The sequence below is a fragment of the Trachypithecus francoisi genome, unplaced genomic scaffold (assembly GCF_009764315.1).
Source record: "Trachypithecus francoisi isolate TF-2019V2 unplaced genomic scaffold, Tfra_2.0 Contig01474, whole genome shotgun sequence".
NCBI classification, from domain to species: domain Eukaryota; kingdom Metazoa; phylum Chordata; class Mammalia; order Primates; family Cercopithecidae; genus Trachypithecus; species Trachypithecus francoisi.
In genome coordinates this window covers 6,691,476-6,706,430 of record NW_022681435.1, presented here as the reverse complement: position 1 = coordinate 6,706,430, position 14,955 = coordinate 6,691,476, and the positions used below count along the sequence as shown (strand labels likewise).

At 34.6% G+C, this 14,955-nt stretch overlaps 1 pseudogene; it reads left to right on the top strand.

The window, feature by feature from the left end:
* Positions 1-1,312: 1,312 nt before the first annotated feature.
* LOC117098745 lies at positions 1,313-14,670 on the top strand (annotated as a pseudogene).
* The last annotated feature ends 285 nt before the right edge of the window (positions 14,671-14,955 follow it).

Below are 14,955 nucleotides of genomic sequence, written 5' to 3'. Positions count from 1 at the left end.
CTGCTTTATGTTTTTCTCATAGCACTTAACACCATGTGCTATTATATGACATAATTCGTTCTGTGTCCATTGTCTATTTTCATCATTAGAATAATTTCATGTAAACATTGACTTTTGTTCAGTGTTATAGTTTCAGCACCTAGAGAGTGTCTGCTAGTTGGCTCTATGTCCAGAAGAATCAACATAGGTAGTTTAGGTATTTCTAAACCACAAAAATTGCTTACTACATGTATCCCAAGAATGTGCTAGAGACAGAGTTAACAGTGTTTCTAGATTAGCTGCTCTCTTCATTGTACATTGTAAATGACAAACAACTAGAGCATCAGGGCCTGTTTGCTGCACCCACAGTCTTGATTTTCCAGTCGATATTACCATGCTTTCAGGAGGTTTGCTCCTAGAACTGGTGATGTAAAGAAGGGAAGTAGCTGTATAAGAACTCCAAGGGCTAATCCCTGGAAAGGAAGCAAAGGGATAATACCTTTTTAAGGGAAACAGTTGTGTCAGTATCATTTGACCAGCCATAGATATGAGTTTACAGAGGCTTCCTGGCCTTTCTTCCAATTACATTGTCCCTAAAACATGGAGATTCCATATTCACCTAATGTAACTACTATGGGCCATATTACCAGTGTGCATCGTGCTGTATAATTCCTAGTAATTTTTATTCTGAATGTGAAAAGAAGAGTCTTTCAACTTAAGAATCCCCAGGAGGACTTTATTACACCTCAGAATTGCCCTGAAATTTTACTTTTAAAAATTCTTTGTGGTTTTTGTGGTGCTATAACATTCTTGTATGTATCACTCTGTAATTAAGTATCTAGCTTAACTATAAATGGTACCTAAATTTTAAAGAGCCAATTGTAAGTATCCCAATATAGCATTAAGAAAAACTAAAGGAATAAACTTTCTTTGCTACTTTGTTGGGGTGAAGTACTTAAAAGAGTAAGGTAGAAAGAAGAGACAAACCTGAACCTTTCAAAATGGGAAATTAATTTTAAACTTAAGAATATGTCTTCATTACCTATTGCTGATACTGTCTTTGCATAAATAAATAAAAATAAGAAATCTTTTAAAAAACATGTTTTGAACGATGCAATGACTTACTGGCTCCTCATAAAGAGCTTGGCATCTAGCTAGAATAAGAATTAGTTACATAGGTCGATCCTAACATTCCCTTGAAATTTTTATGCTTTATATTTGAGCTTTTCCCATCTCTTGAAGAAGATGAGCTCTTTGTTGTTTCATAATCAACTTAACTTTAGCCTGTTTATGTGAGCAAATTGTGTGTTTTATAGGCTTTTAGTTTAATAGGATGAACTATGACATTCTGGTGTTATGCATGTTGGCAATCTTGACCCCAGTATGGCTGAAGGTATAGAATGTGAACATACACTAAATAGCCTTAAAACTCTCTCTTGTCTTGAACTGGTGAATTTTTACATTAGCAAAAACTAGTTCTAGAAAATGTGCCTACTGATTATTTTTTGGGATTAGGGCATCATCTCTAAGTAATTTATGTTTTTTAAAAAATTATTTTCAAGTTTGTTTGTGATGAACCAAATCCCACTGCTGATTGGTGGGATATTTTAGGTGGATAATACAAATGATATTTTATAAAGAAAACAGCTCTTATTTATTTAAGGAAGATGCTCTAATGAGGGTCAAAATCATATTTTACGGTGTTATTTCTCTATGAGAGGCCTATTATGTTAGCTCCATGCATGTATAGCTATGAGTATATAGCTATGTATATATTCATATATGCCTTATAAATTATGGTATGTTGGAGAGTCTTACCATGTTTCTCTACGGGATGTCTATTTAAGGTTTTCTATTAAAAATACTTTTAATCAAATCAGTTAGTTCTTTTTCTGCTTAATCATACACTTATCCCTGTTTGAAATAATACATGCAGTGGAAATCCACTGATACTCATCCACCAAAAATATTTTAGTCAATTTTCTCTTTGGAGCCAGATAAAGTTGAAATTCATTGTAGGAGGCTTAGAGTGTATTATTACGTATTTTTGTGCTGTCTGACTTTCTAAAACTCCAAACACTTTTAATGATTAAAATCATTTTACTTAATAAGAGGCTTTGTGGTGAAATGATTGACTAGTTGCTATCTGCAAACAGCAATTTATAACCAAAAGGAGCTCTAAGATCCTGAAAATAATTGGTAGCTCGTTATTTGAGTTAAATTGCTGAATTTAGCTTTTCGTTTAAGTTTAAGCACAACCACCTTTACCAACTATTAGTGTAGGCTTGGAAAATGAGTATACTCCCTCATATCACTCTTCCAAAACAACAAAATGACAGTGGAACTATAAATGGATGAAGTTCCAAAGGCTTAATCATTCAATTAACTAAATAAGTACTCAATACTAAGAAGATTTGCTCCCACTTTCAAAAGGATATGTTTGCATTAAAGTTTCCTTACAAGCGGCTGAAGGACTAGTTAGATAGAAAGGTGCTATTTGGAACTCAGTGCTGAATGAGCGCAAAGCGTGACTCCATTTATGGCCATTTAGCTCTTTACAGTCTCGTGGCTAGAGTATCCAGAACCACTCTATATTTCACCCAGTCTTGGATGACCAGAATCCATAAGTTAATTGTGGGTAGGGACACATAACACAAATGGGTCAGTGCTAGTGTTCAGAGCATGGGGTTGTGCTGTGAATGCTGTCATCTTTCATGAAGGACAAGATCTGAATTTGTAATATTATAGGCCCCCTGATTCCAACACAAGCGGAGATGCTCAATTATTCTAGGCACTGCGCTAGACACTTTGCCTAAAGCAATTACCATCACCACAATAATCCTCTGATGAGGACTTTATTATTCTCAGTTTAGATATGAAGACACTGATCTTCATAGTTAATGAATGAGCCAAACTATTGAGTTTTTTTTTTTTTTTTTTTTTTTTTTACTTAGGATTACTTATATCCAATGTTTGGTATCTTCCTACTAATCCAGTCTTTCTTAAAACATTTAGGATTTCAAATGAGATAGATCTTTCCCCGTTATGTTTCAAAGACAACGTGTTAGTGGCTACATTGATGGTTCTGTGATTGCTTTAGTAGTTCCTAACTAAGGGCTGGGATTGCCACATGAATGAGCAGGTTGGCTTGATAGGCTCAGTGGGAAGGTCTCTCTGAACAGGTGTGCAGCCTGTGAGAAGTGCAGAGACAAGTTCCTTGCTGTTATTATGCAACGTGTTATTTCAGGACAAATTTATGCCTCTCCTAGGGAGCCTTCTAGAGTAATAATCTCTGACAAATGGTGATCCTGCTATACTTAGTCTCCCCGAATAGCTCCACCTGAATTTATTTTGCATGTAAATTACAGTGCTCATGTTAAAGAATCCCATAGATGTAGCTTTATTTCTACTTGTTAAGGCTGAAAAGAAAAATGTAATGATTTGTTAAGATCATCTTTCAATCATTGTGCACTTTCTCCCAAGTGTTAATTTTCTTGCAAGTAGAAATAAGGGACTTGGGCTTCCCTTCCATTAAAAAAACAAAAAACAAAAAATACCATTGTGAAAGTTTGTGTGACCAGGTCCTGCAAACAACCAGAGACAAATCTAAGCAGGCATGTATCTCATATCAAAGTAATGCATTTTCCATTTCTTGCATTATTAAACATTAGTTGCAACTTTGTTTTGTTTTAATTTTGTGGAAAATAAATGTAATCGCTGTAATTTTATGTATAATTATTAGTAAAATGCCACTTTTACCTTTTCCATGGTCTTCGTTTATTGTCCCCATTCTCTCTGTAAGCAGAATCTTCCCCAGGTGCTTCAAATGTTCAGTGCTCAATTCAAGATTGATATTCTTTCCTCTATGTAATTAACTAAAGTTTTATCTGTGAAATGATTATTTTGTCCCATTTTTTTCTTGATTAAAACAAGCCAAAAGATGAAATTAAGAGAGAATTAATTAGAATAAAGCTCTCTTTACCTTCTTCTAAATTGTTCATTGAGTAGCTTGTGAGGAGAGGTCATTAAAAGCATCATTAGTTGAAAACACTGACTTGTCTTTCCACACCCCCTAGAGTTATACATTACACACTTCTTCTATAATTAGAATAATGCCAGCACCTTATAAATGGTCACTGAATGGTCTTGATCTATTAAAAGTCTAGGCAGGTAAATGCACAAGATAGCCCTTTACACAAGGAGTATCTAAGTTTTCCTTGCTGTATATCCAGAGATCTAAAAGTTGTCCAGAATGTGCCACTATATCATCCTTTATTCTTAGGAAAAGTCATTATTTGTCCTGGTGAAAGTCAGTTTTACTTTTCTAGGCTTGTTTTGTTGGTTATGTAAGGAATGGAGTAATTTTCAGCATCTATTCAAAAGCTGAATTTTTATAAAATTAAATAGTTTTTAAAATGAAAGTAAAATAATGTTTAGTTTATATTTAGCATTATTGAAAGGTCCAGAAAGATTTATTCTGCTTAGTTAACCACATTGTGTTTTTTCATTTGGAAATGCAAAGAAAGTATCTAATAATTAAGAAAAAATATATATATATATATATCTGTTTTTCTCTCAGCTCTTCTTTTTATTGAGGTCTACTTGTCTCTACCCAGTAATACAGATATAAAGTCAATGGGAGAGAGAGAGAGAGAGAGACAGAGAGAGAGAGAGACAGAGAGAGAGAGAGATGGATAGCTATTAACCTTTTATGACATTGAAAGAATGCATGCTGCCCTCTGGAGTCCACAAAAGGACAATGCAAACCAAGTTTTTCTATCATCTTTAGTATTTAAAATGTTTAACGCTACAAGTTGGAAAATAAACTGTATCTTTTACTTTTGCAATAACTAACACACAAGTAGCACAACTAACAGGCAAGGGTTATGCTGGTTTCTTAATTTGACCTTATGGTGCATGTTTTCATGAAGTAATGAGGATTTTTCCCCTTAAAATTTACTCACTATGTCTTTCCCAGTTACCGAAGAGCACAGAAATAAGTGTTAATGAAGGGAAAAATAGAGGATGAGATGAACAGAAAGCAAATTAATCTTTGTGCCTACTTAATATCTTTTTGAAATATATATTACCTTGCACTTCAGATCATACTTTAAACTTTCTTAAATAACATGTATGCCAAGTTTATGAAGTGAAAAATGTGGTTAAAAAAGATGATAATTAAAGAAAAACTGTGAACATGGAATTGGAAATATATTCTTTCTATAGTAAGACAACTGTTCTCTTATGAAAGTTAAAATACCACAGTGAAAGAGAAAGCCTTTGCTGCTACCTACTGAAGTGTGTGTGTGTGTGTGTGTGTGTGTAGTGAGATAGATAGACAATAGATAGATAGATAGATAAATATGATCTCAGGCTTAGAACATAAGAGATAGATTAATCATAAAAATGCAAAAGTTTCTATTTTGAGTATTCACAAGACTTAAGAAGTAGTCATTAGGAACCCAGATATTTGGAAAATTTCTTCCTGGAAAAGCTCTTCCTCCTTAAAATTAACAATTTTTATGACACTTCAAGGGTCATTTAAAATTTTAAGTCCAATAAAAGCTGTTCTCTACTTCAATACATTTTAGAAACTTACTATACTTTTTGCTGTGTCAGCATCCCCAAACAATTCTACGATGATTTTTAGAGTGTCACCTATTCAGAAAGGTTTTATTTTAACATGTACACAATTAGATTGACTTTTGTATCACTCTTCTAATGTAAGATTATTTACCTTATTTTATACACAATGTAATAAGAATCATTCAGGTTATTTGACTCATTTCTTAGCAAGAACGTGATGCAGCCTGGATTAAAAATACAAATGAATGACTTCAAATTGCTTCTCTCTTTACTTAGCAAACTTTAAGTCAAATATATATAAGCTCTATGGACTCAAAAGATAAAGGAAGTTCACGAATAAATTCTTTACAAAGTCATGCTGATAAACAATGTATAAATAATAACTGGGTATTGTGAAAAAAATGAAGGAAGGGAACAAAAAGGAGAAAAGTGGACAGCGAAGGAAGGAAAGAAGGAAGGAAACAAAGAAGGGAGGGTAGAAAGGAAATTCAGCATTTCACTCAATGACATGTATTGCATTTTATTTTTTTCATTTGGCAGAGGAAAGAGCATAAATATATTATTCCAACTATGAGGATGGCAGAGGTATTTCTGAAATAGCAAACTCAGATACAGAGAAAAGAGTATTGTGGGAGAGTGAAAGAACCTAGATTGACAAGGAGCCACAAGGGCATAGCTGTGGTTGGTTGGAAGCAATAGTTGACTATACAAAGACATTTAATGAGAAAAGAAAATAGAGCACTCTATTAAAGGGTACATTTTTAAAACTATTTTCCATCTGTGTTCCTAGAAATGTGAGTTCAATCAATGAATAATTCATCCAAGGGAGATAAAGGAAAAATGCAGAATGTATTCACTTGGCCAAGATATGCAGGACAGTCAACTGGTAACAGCTTCAGTTGCCCTGGCATCAAGGTTTAATTGAACCAAAAAGCAATTCTGAAATTTCAAGATAAAATAATTTCTTTTATGAAATCTGTAAAATTGGACAGGAGCTTTTGAAGACATAAAACTAAATTGAGGGTAAAATGGGCTTATGAATTCAAACCATAAAGGTTATCAATTTTATCCCCACCTAGTTTAGTTAAGCATAAAGTCATCATTTTCTTTCCATCCTGCTTCATTTTCTTTGCTTTCATATCCCTGTGTCACAAATTCAGTAGGCAGACACTATTGCAGAATGTAAAACATGAACGATTGCAATATCTTGGTTCCATTGGAAGCCATGATATTCTGGGTTCCCATTTTTAGGAAAGCTTTGTCAGTTGACTTCAATTGCTTTTAAAAAATCTGATATATCATACTATATTGTAATATAGACTGATTTTTCTGTCTTCCACATGAGCATGTCAACTGAGAGAGTTGTTGTTGACATTTGTTTCTATGCAACTAGTACTTACCTCAGTATCTTGGTATATATTATGGTACTCAACAGATGTTTAAAATATGATTTGTTAGGGAAGAGTATATGATGGGGAAAATTATATACTTTAAAAGTATATACTTATATATATGGTGGGGAAAAGTATATGATGGAGAAAAGTGTATATGATGGGGAAAAGTACATGATGGGGAAAAGTATATACTTAATACCCAAATAGTGTTTTGTAACGTAACAATGGCAATACCTTACTGGTATTGTGGAAATATATAAATCTAGTTTTGCTTTCAGTCTATGGCTCAATGAAGATGTTCTGCTAATATTAAAAGATGTGGTTGATCTTGACTAGATGTGATCATGCACTTGTAGTCAGTTTGTGGGTTAGCTGAGATCTGGCTGATACAGGATATCCTCAACTGAGAACTTACATCTTTTCAGCGTGTTCTCTAATCTTCCCATCGGTTAGTCCAGGCTTATTCTCCGTAATGTGCAGTCATCCACTAAAAGTTCTAGGCTTGGAACTAGCAAAAGCCTCCTCTGCTTCATTCTATTGACCATAACAAGTCACAGCCCAGCCCAAATTCGAAAGTGGAAAAATAGACTATACCTCTTGATAAGAGAAGCAGCAGTCCCATTACAAGGCTCATGGAGACAGTGAAGCCATTAACTGGTACGATCAATGTAGTACACTCTACCTAAAGGGCACTATGCTAACTTGCATATGTATCCAAGTAATCCAAAAGTATGATACGAATTTTCTCACAGATATATAAATAAATATAATTCAAGGGTGTATGCCAGATTTGTTCAAACTACTTTTGTTTAAAGTAAGTTTCTGATGAAAAAAAGGAATTTAGAAACAAAACAGTCATTTAAACACTGAGAACCACAGCTCAAACAATAAAGAAATTATACAATGAAGATGCTAATGAAACAGAGAAGGAAGGAAGGAGGGGGAGGAACAGATAATGACTAAACAGAGCAAAACAGCTAAACTGCTGCAATCAAAGCAAGTAGCAAGAAAACAAAAGGCACTGATTAAATTCAACCTCTCTGCTCCCAAAATAATATGTGTGCCGCATGGTTTTTGACAAACAGTATGGTAAAGATCCAAGTTAGAGTACAGCAAGCATTATCAATTCTATTTTCATTCCTATTAGAGGAAAGATGCATTTCCTTGATCAATTAGAAAAAAAAGTATGCCTATTAAAGTACTATTGTACAGCTATAGCAGGGCCACTTGAAGTTGTTTTATCCTTGCTCTGGCCTTGAAGCATTGGAAGAAAACCATATATTGTCATTCACATTCAGCTTGGCAGAGTACAAAATGATATATCATGAAACCCCCTGTATTTGCAAATCAAGAGACCAGTTGTCTGCTTACGGACAATTTCCATGGTGTTGTGGCAAAGCCAAGGCTAAAGACTGAATGTTAGAAACATGAAATAATTAGCAAAAGAAGGTAGTGACAAAAAAGCCCCAAGAAAGTCTTAACATTTCCCTCAGGTAGACTATACACAGGCTGCTTCCTGCCTCTAAGTCCCCGAACTGCTTCTCATGCAGGCCCTTACAGAATCCAGATGGCCTAACCACAGGGTCGCTTTACTCTCTTTTCTTAGATCATTTACGTTAAAAAAGTTGTAATTGTAAAATCTTTCTTTTCCCCTTTCAGATGTAAATCCTTTTAAAAGGCTGTTGACAGTTTTTACAAGGACCTGAGATCTATCCTTTTGAAGTGTAATCATTAAGGGAAATAGCACTCCTATTTTCTAGTGTCCCTGGGAGTATAGGGCCCTAACTTCTTTCTGGTGGGCCCTTTGCGCTAGGTATAAAACTTCCTCCTGTCATGAAGATACAAAGAAAGTTTACTTTTTTTTTTCTTGTTTTACTTTAGTTCTAGGATACATATGCAGATCGTGCAGGTTTGTTACATAGGTATACATGTACCATGGTGGTTTGCTGCACCTGTCAACCTGTCATCTAGGTTTTAAGCGCCGCATGCATTAGGTATTTGTCCTAATGCTCTCCCTCCCCTTGCCCCCACCCCCTGACAGGCTACATGGTGTGACGTTCCCCTCCCTGTGTCCATGTGTTCTCATTGTTCAACTTCCGCTTATGAGTAAGAACATGTGGTATTTGGTTTTCTGTTCCTGTGTGAGTTTGCTAACAATGGTGGTTTCCAGCTTCCTCTATGTCCCTGCAATGGACATGAACTCATTCTTTTTAATGGCTGCATTGTATTCCATGGTGTATATGTGCCACATTTTCTTTATCCAGTCTATCATTGATGGACATTTGGGTTGGTTCCAAGTCTTTGCTATTGTGAATAGTGCCACAATAAACATACGTGCGCATGTGTCTTTATAGTAGAATGTTATAATTCTTTGGGTATATACCCAGTAATGGGATTGCTGGGTCAAATGGTAATTCTGGTTCTAGATCCTTGAGGGATCAGCACACTGTCTTCCACAATGGTTGAACTAATTTACACTCCCACCAAGAGTGTAAAAGCATTCCTATTTTTCCACAGCCTCACCAGCATCTGTTGTTTCCTGACTTTTTAATGATCACAATTCTAAATGGTGTGAGATGGTATCTCATTGTGGTTTTCATTTGCATTTCTCTGATGACCAGTGATGATGAGCTTTTTTTCATATGTTTGTTGGGCACATAAATGTCTTCTTTTGAGAATTGTCTGTTCATATCCTTCACTTAGTTTTTGATGGGATTTTTTTTTCTTGTAAATTTGTTTAAGTTCCTTGTAGATTCTGGATATTAGACCTTTGTCAGATGGGTAGATTGCAAAAATTTTCTCCTGTTCTGTAGGTTGCCTGTTCACTCTGATGATAGTTTCTTTTGCTGTGCAGAAGCTCTTTAGTTTAATTAGATCCTATTTGTCAATTCTGGCTTTTGTTGCCATTGCTTTTGGCATTTTAGTCATGAAGTCTTTGCCCCTGCCTATGTCCTGAATGGTATTTCCTAGGTTTTCTTCTAGGGTTTATATGGTTTTAAGTTTTACATTTAAGTCTTTAATCCATCTTGAGCTAATTTTTGTATAAGGTGTAAGGAAGGAGTTCAGTTTCTGTTTTCTGCATATGACTAGCCAGTTTTCCCAGCACCATTTATTAAATAGGGAATCCTTTCTCCATTGCTTGTTTTTGTCAGGTTTGTCAAAGATCAGATGGTTGTAGATGTGTGGTATTATTTCTAAGGCCCTTTTCTGTTCCATTGGTCTGTATCTCTGTTTTGGTACCAGTACCACGCTGTTTTGGTTACTGTAGCCTTGTAGCATAGTTTAAAGTCAGGTAGCATGATGCCTTCAGCTTTGTCCTTTTTGCTTATTATTGTCTTGGCTATATAGGCTCTTTTTTGGTTCCATATGAAATTTAAAGTAGTTTTTTTTTTTTTCTAATTCTGTGAAGAAAGTCAATGGTAGCTTGATGGGAATAGCATTGAATCTATAAATTACTTTGGCCATTTTCATGGTATTGATTCTTCCTATCCATGAGCATGGAATTTTTTTTTTTTCCATTTGTTTGTCTCCTCTCTTATTTCCCTAAGCAGTGGTTTGTAGTTCTTCTTGAAGAGGTCCTTCCCGTCCCTTGTAAGTTGTATTCCTAGGTATTTTATTCTCTTTGTAGCAATTGTGAATGGGAGTTCACTCATGATTTGGCTTTCTGCTTCTCTATTATTTGTATATAGGAATGCTTTACTTTCATTTGGGTAAGGCCAATTAGCAAACAGCTGTCATAAGATTTTCTTTAACTCCTAAAAGCTCAGACCGGATTCTGGTTTCTCCCCTCTATTGTGATAGCCTTGTATAAAGTCTTCCTTTCATGTTTAACTGTGGTGAAATTTTTCATTGACTAATATCCACACATTAGCAAAACCGAAATGTTTATAAAGCACTTCTGAAATTTAAAAAAATTGCAGAAATTCTAAGAAGACTGAATGTCTCTACACTAATTAATGAGCAAATAGTTTAATTTTTTGGTAAGCCCCTCTTATTCAGAACTAAATTAAATTGGGCTGAAACTAAGAATAGTTCCTCTTAATTGAGGGAAGAAAAAAAAATGTCTTATGTCATGTAAATTGTATATGAACGTTCTCTCTGAAATCTCCTTCTCCATGGATATTTCTCTTTAGCCTTAACAGCTTACACTGCTGTCCATGGTTTCCCCATGAAGAAAACAGAGAGGGGCTTATAATGGGGAAAAAAAAATTGGCCAGTTTAAAAATTAGCTAAATGTTTACTTGATTAAGTTTAATTCCATTCTAATGTACTTTTAACAGCTGCTAGGTTATAGGCCTTGCTTCAAGGCCTAAGGGAATTAGATTTCGATAAGCTTAGAGTCTAGTGAGGAAGACAGACATTCACACAATGACCTCTAGAATACATGCAAAGAAAAAATGCAGTGAGAGCGGGACACACAAAGAATCAAAGATTTTATAGGCAGGAGCTATTAGCATTCAAGTAGTATAAAGGAAAAGATGAGAAAAAGGATGCTCTATAGCCAGTTCTTAAAGAATGAGTGGCAATTCTCAGGACATACAGAGAAAGGAAGAAGATTCCAGGTGAAGGCAATAGATTAAAGATTAGTGAAGCATACATGTGTATGTGATGCCCTGTGGAGGTGAAAACAAATTAAGACAGAGTCTGGTAAATTGATAAGGGCCAATCCTGCCTAATGACTCTACATTTTAAGAATTAATCCTGCCAAACATTACTGAACTATGAGATTTGCACTTTGAAAGATTAACTTATAAAGTTGTTTTGAACTGACATACATATTATGTTATTAATTTATTGAGAAATAAATTTATTTAAACCACATCCATTAAAAGTATACAATATAATGAACTTTGATAGGTGTACACATCTATGAAACCACTACACAATCAAAATAGTGACTATATCCATCAGAAGAGTAAAACACAGCCCCACATAACAACTGATCCACATTTGTCATTATAGACTATTTTTTCTTTTCTAGAATTTTGTATTAATAGAATTGTAAAGTATGCACATTTTTATGTATCTAGCTTCCTTCACTCCACATAAGGATTTAGAGAGTAGTACATGGTAAATGTGAGCTTAAATTTTTAAGAATCTGGCAAATGATTTTCTAAAGTAGTAGTACCATTTTACATTTCCACCTGCAGTGTATAAGAATTCCAGTGGCTCTACATGCAGAACAACAATAGAATGTTTTAGTCTTTCAAAATAAGTTTTAGCCTTTCTGGGGAGCAGGAAGTGGTATTTCATTATGACTTTTGTTTGCATTTCCTTTTTAACTAATAATTTTGAACATTTTTTCATGTGCTTGTTAGCCATTTTTATACCTTGTGAAATATATGTTTGAATCTTTTCCCTATTATTTATTAAATGTTTTTCTTAATATTGAGTTGTAAGAATTATTTGTATTTTTTAGATTCAGATTTATCATAAGAAAAAAATACATTGAATATTTTCCCCTCCTGAGACTGGCCATTTTGATTTTTTAATGTTGTCTTTTGAAGATAAAAATACTATAATTTTTAAAGTCCAATTTTTATTAAGTTTTTCATAGTTCATGCTTTTTGTGACCTAAGAAAATATTACTAATCCAATGTTAAAAAAATTTCCCCTGTGGTTTCTTCAGGAATATTTATACTATTAGCATTTATGTTTACATTTATGATATATTTCCAGTTACATTTTAGATATTGTATAAAAGTTGATGCATATAGAAATGTATTTGTTACAGTATTATTAGTGGGAAAGAGTTTTTCTTCACATTCAGTGCCATGGCAATTTTGTAAAAAAAATCAGTGTTCATAAAGACATCATTCTATTTCTGAACATTCTATTCTGTTTTATTAATCTATATATGTGTATTTTTGCTAGTTCCACATGGTCTTGATTAGGTAACTTAACAGTAAGTCTTGAAATCAGATAACTGATATATTCCAATTCTTTTATTCTTTCTCAAAGTTACTTTGAATAATATACTTTATTTTTATTTAATACAAATTGAGAATCAGCTTGCCAATTTTTACAAAAAAAGGCATGCAGAAAATTTTACTGGAATTGCATTGAATCTATAAATCATTTGGGCAAATTGTCTTCTTAACAATATTGTGTCTCACATTTTTTGATCATAGTATAGCTCATTACTTATGTCTTTTAAATTTTTCATTAGAATGTCTTATAGTATTTCTTGCATATTTTTTCTAGCTTTGTTGAAGTATAATTGACAGATAAAAATTTCATACTTACATCTCATATAGTTACACTTTGTGTGTGTGTGTGTGTAGTAAGAAAATTTAAGATCTACCCTTTAGCTAGTTTCCAGTGTACAATACAGTACTATTAACTGTAGTCAACATGCTGTATATTAGAGCTCCAGAATGTATTAATCCTGCAAAACTGAAACTTTGTTCCGTTTGACCAACATCTCTTCATTTCCCTCAACCCGTAACCCATGTCAGCCACGATTCTATTCTCTGCTTCTATAAGTTTGACTTTTTAAGATTCTAGATATAAGTGTGATTACATATTTGTCTTTCTGTGCCTAGCTTATTTCACTTAACATGTTCTCTAGTTTCATCCATTTTGTCACAAATGACAGCATTTCCTTATTTTTTTCTGATTCATATATATATCACATTTTCTTTGTCCATTTATTTCTCACTGGGCACTTAGGTTGCTCCTGTTGTTGATTCATAATACAATTTTGCCTGCAGTGTGAGCTCTTGTCATGGGAAGCAGGCAATCGTGATGAAAGATCTGGCTAAATATCTGTGAAAAGATTGTCATTTTGGACAGAGGTACCTGACAGAGTTGGATTAGATGGAATATGGGGCAAGCCCAAATGAGAGCAAGCCATTTGCTCTAATCTTGTGTATGAACCTTCAGAAAGGCTCAGTCTCATAACCAATCTACACATAAAGGAGGCCTCTCCAAACCAGTAGAAGAAAGACTGGTGAACTGAATTGAGCTTTAAACCACAGCAGAAAAAGAAAGAAAGAAAAAAGTCATGATCTGTACCTAACTGGACAGATTATCTAGTAAAATAGAAGTTTCAATATTCTCTAGCAAAATCCACGCCACAGAGTTGACACAGTACACTTACAAAAGATCAGTAAAATGTGACAACTTCTAAGGATAAAAATCAATCAATCAACAAATGTGGCAGAGTGCCTGGCTTATGCCTGTAATCCAAACACTTTGGAAGATCAAAGTCGGAGAAATGCTTAAGGCTAGGAGTTTGAGACCAGCCTGGGCAAAGTGGCAGAGACTCCATTTCTACAAAAAATTTGCTCAGCACCTCAGGCAGTGGGAGGAGCAGCAGTGGCCAGGCAGCCCAGCTTCACAGAGGCTCTCAGCATCTCAGGTCTTGCAGGCACCCAGCAAACGCACTCCCTGCCACTAAGGTGCCCAAGAGGATGGTCAGCTCAGCAGAAGAGGCGGTGAAGGATGAGCCCAAGAGGACATCAGCCCAGTTGTCTGTTAAACCTGCTGCTGCGAAAGTAGAAATGAAGCCAAAAAAGAAAACAGGAGAGAATAAATCTTCAGACAAAAAAGTACAAAGAAAAGGGGAAAAAACGGTTCAAAGGGAAAACAGGGTGACATGGCTCACCAAGAAACTAAAGAAGATCTACCTGCAGAAAATGGTGATATGAAAACCTAGGAGAGTCCAGCATTTGATGAAATGAGAGAGAAAGAAGCCAAGTCTCATTAATACCAAATACCATGTCTTGTCCCTGGTCCCTGTCCCCATCCTTGTACAACCCAGAGGAATATTTTATGAATTATTTCATAAATGTAAGTTTATTAGTAGCTCTAGAAATTTTTTAATGTCAAACTCGCTTTTTCTCTATATATTTATGAAATATAGTTATTGGATTAATAAACCGTAAGAATGTCGTTTTTTAAAATTATACTTTAAGTTCTGGGATACATGTGCAGAACCTGCAGGTTTGCTACATAAGTATACACATGCCATGTGGTTTGCTACACCCATCTA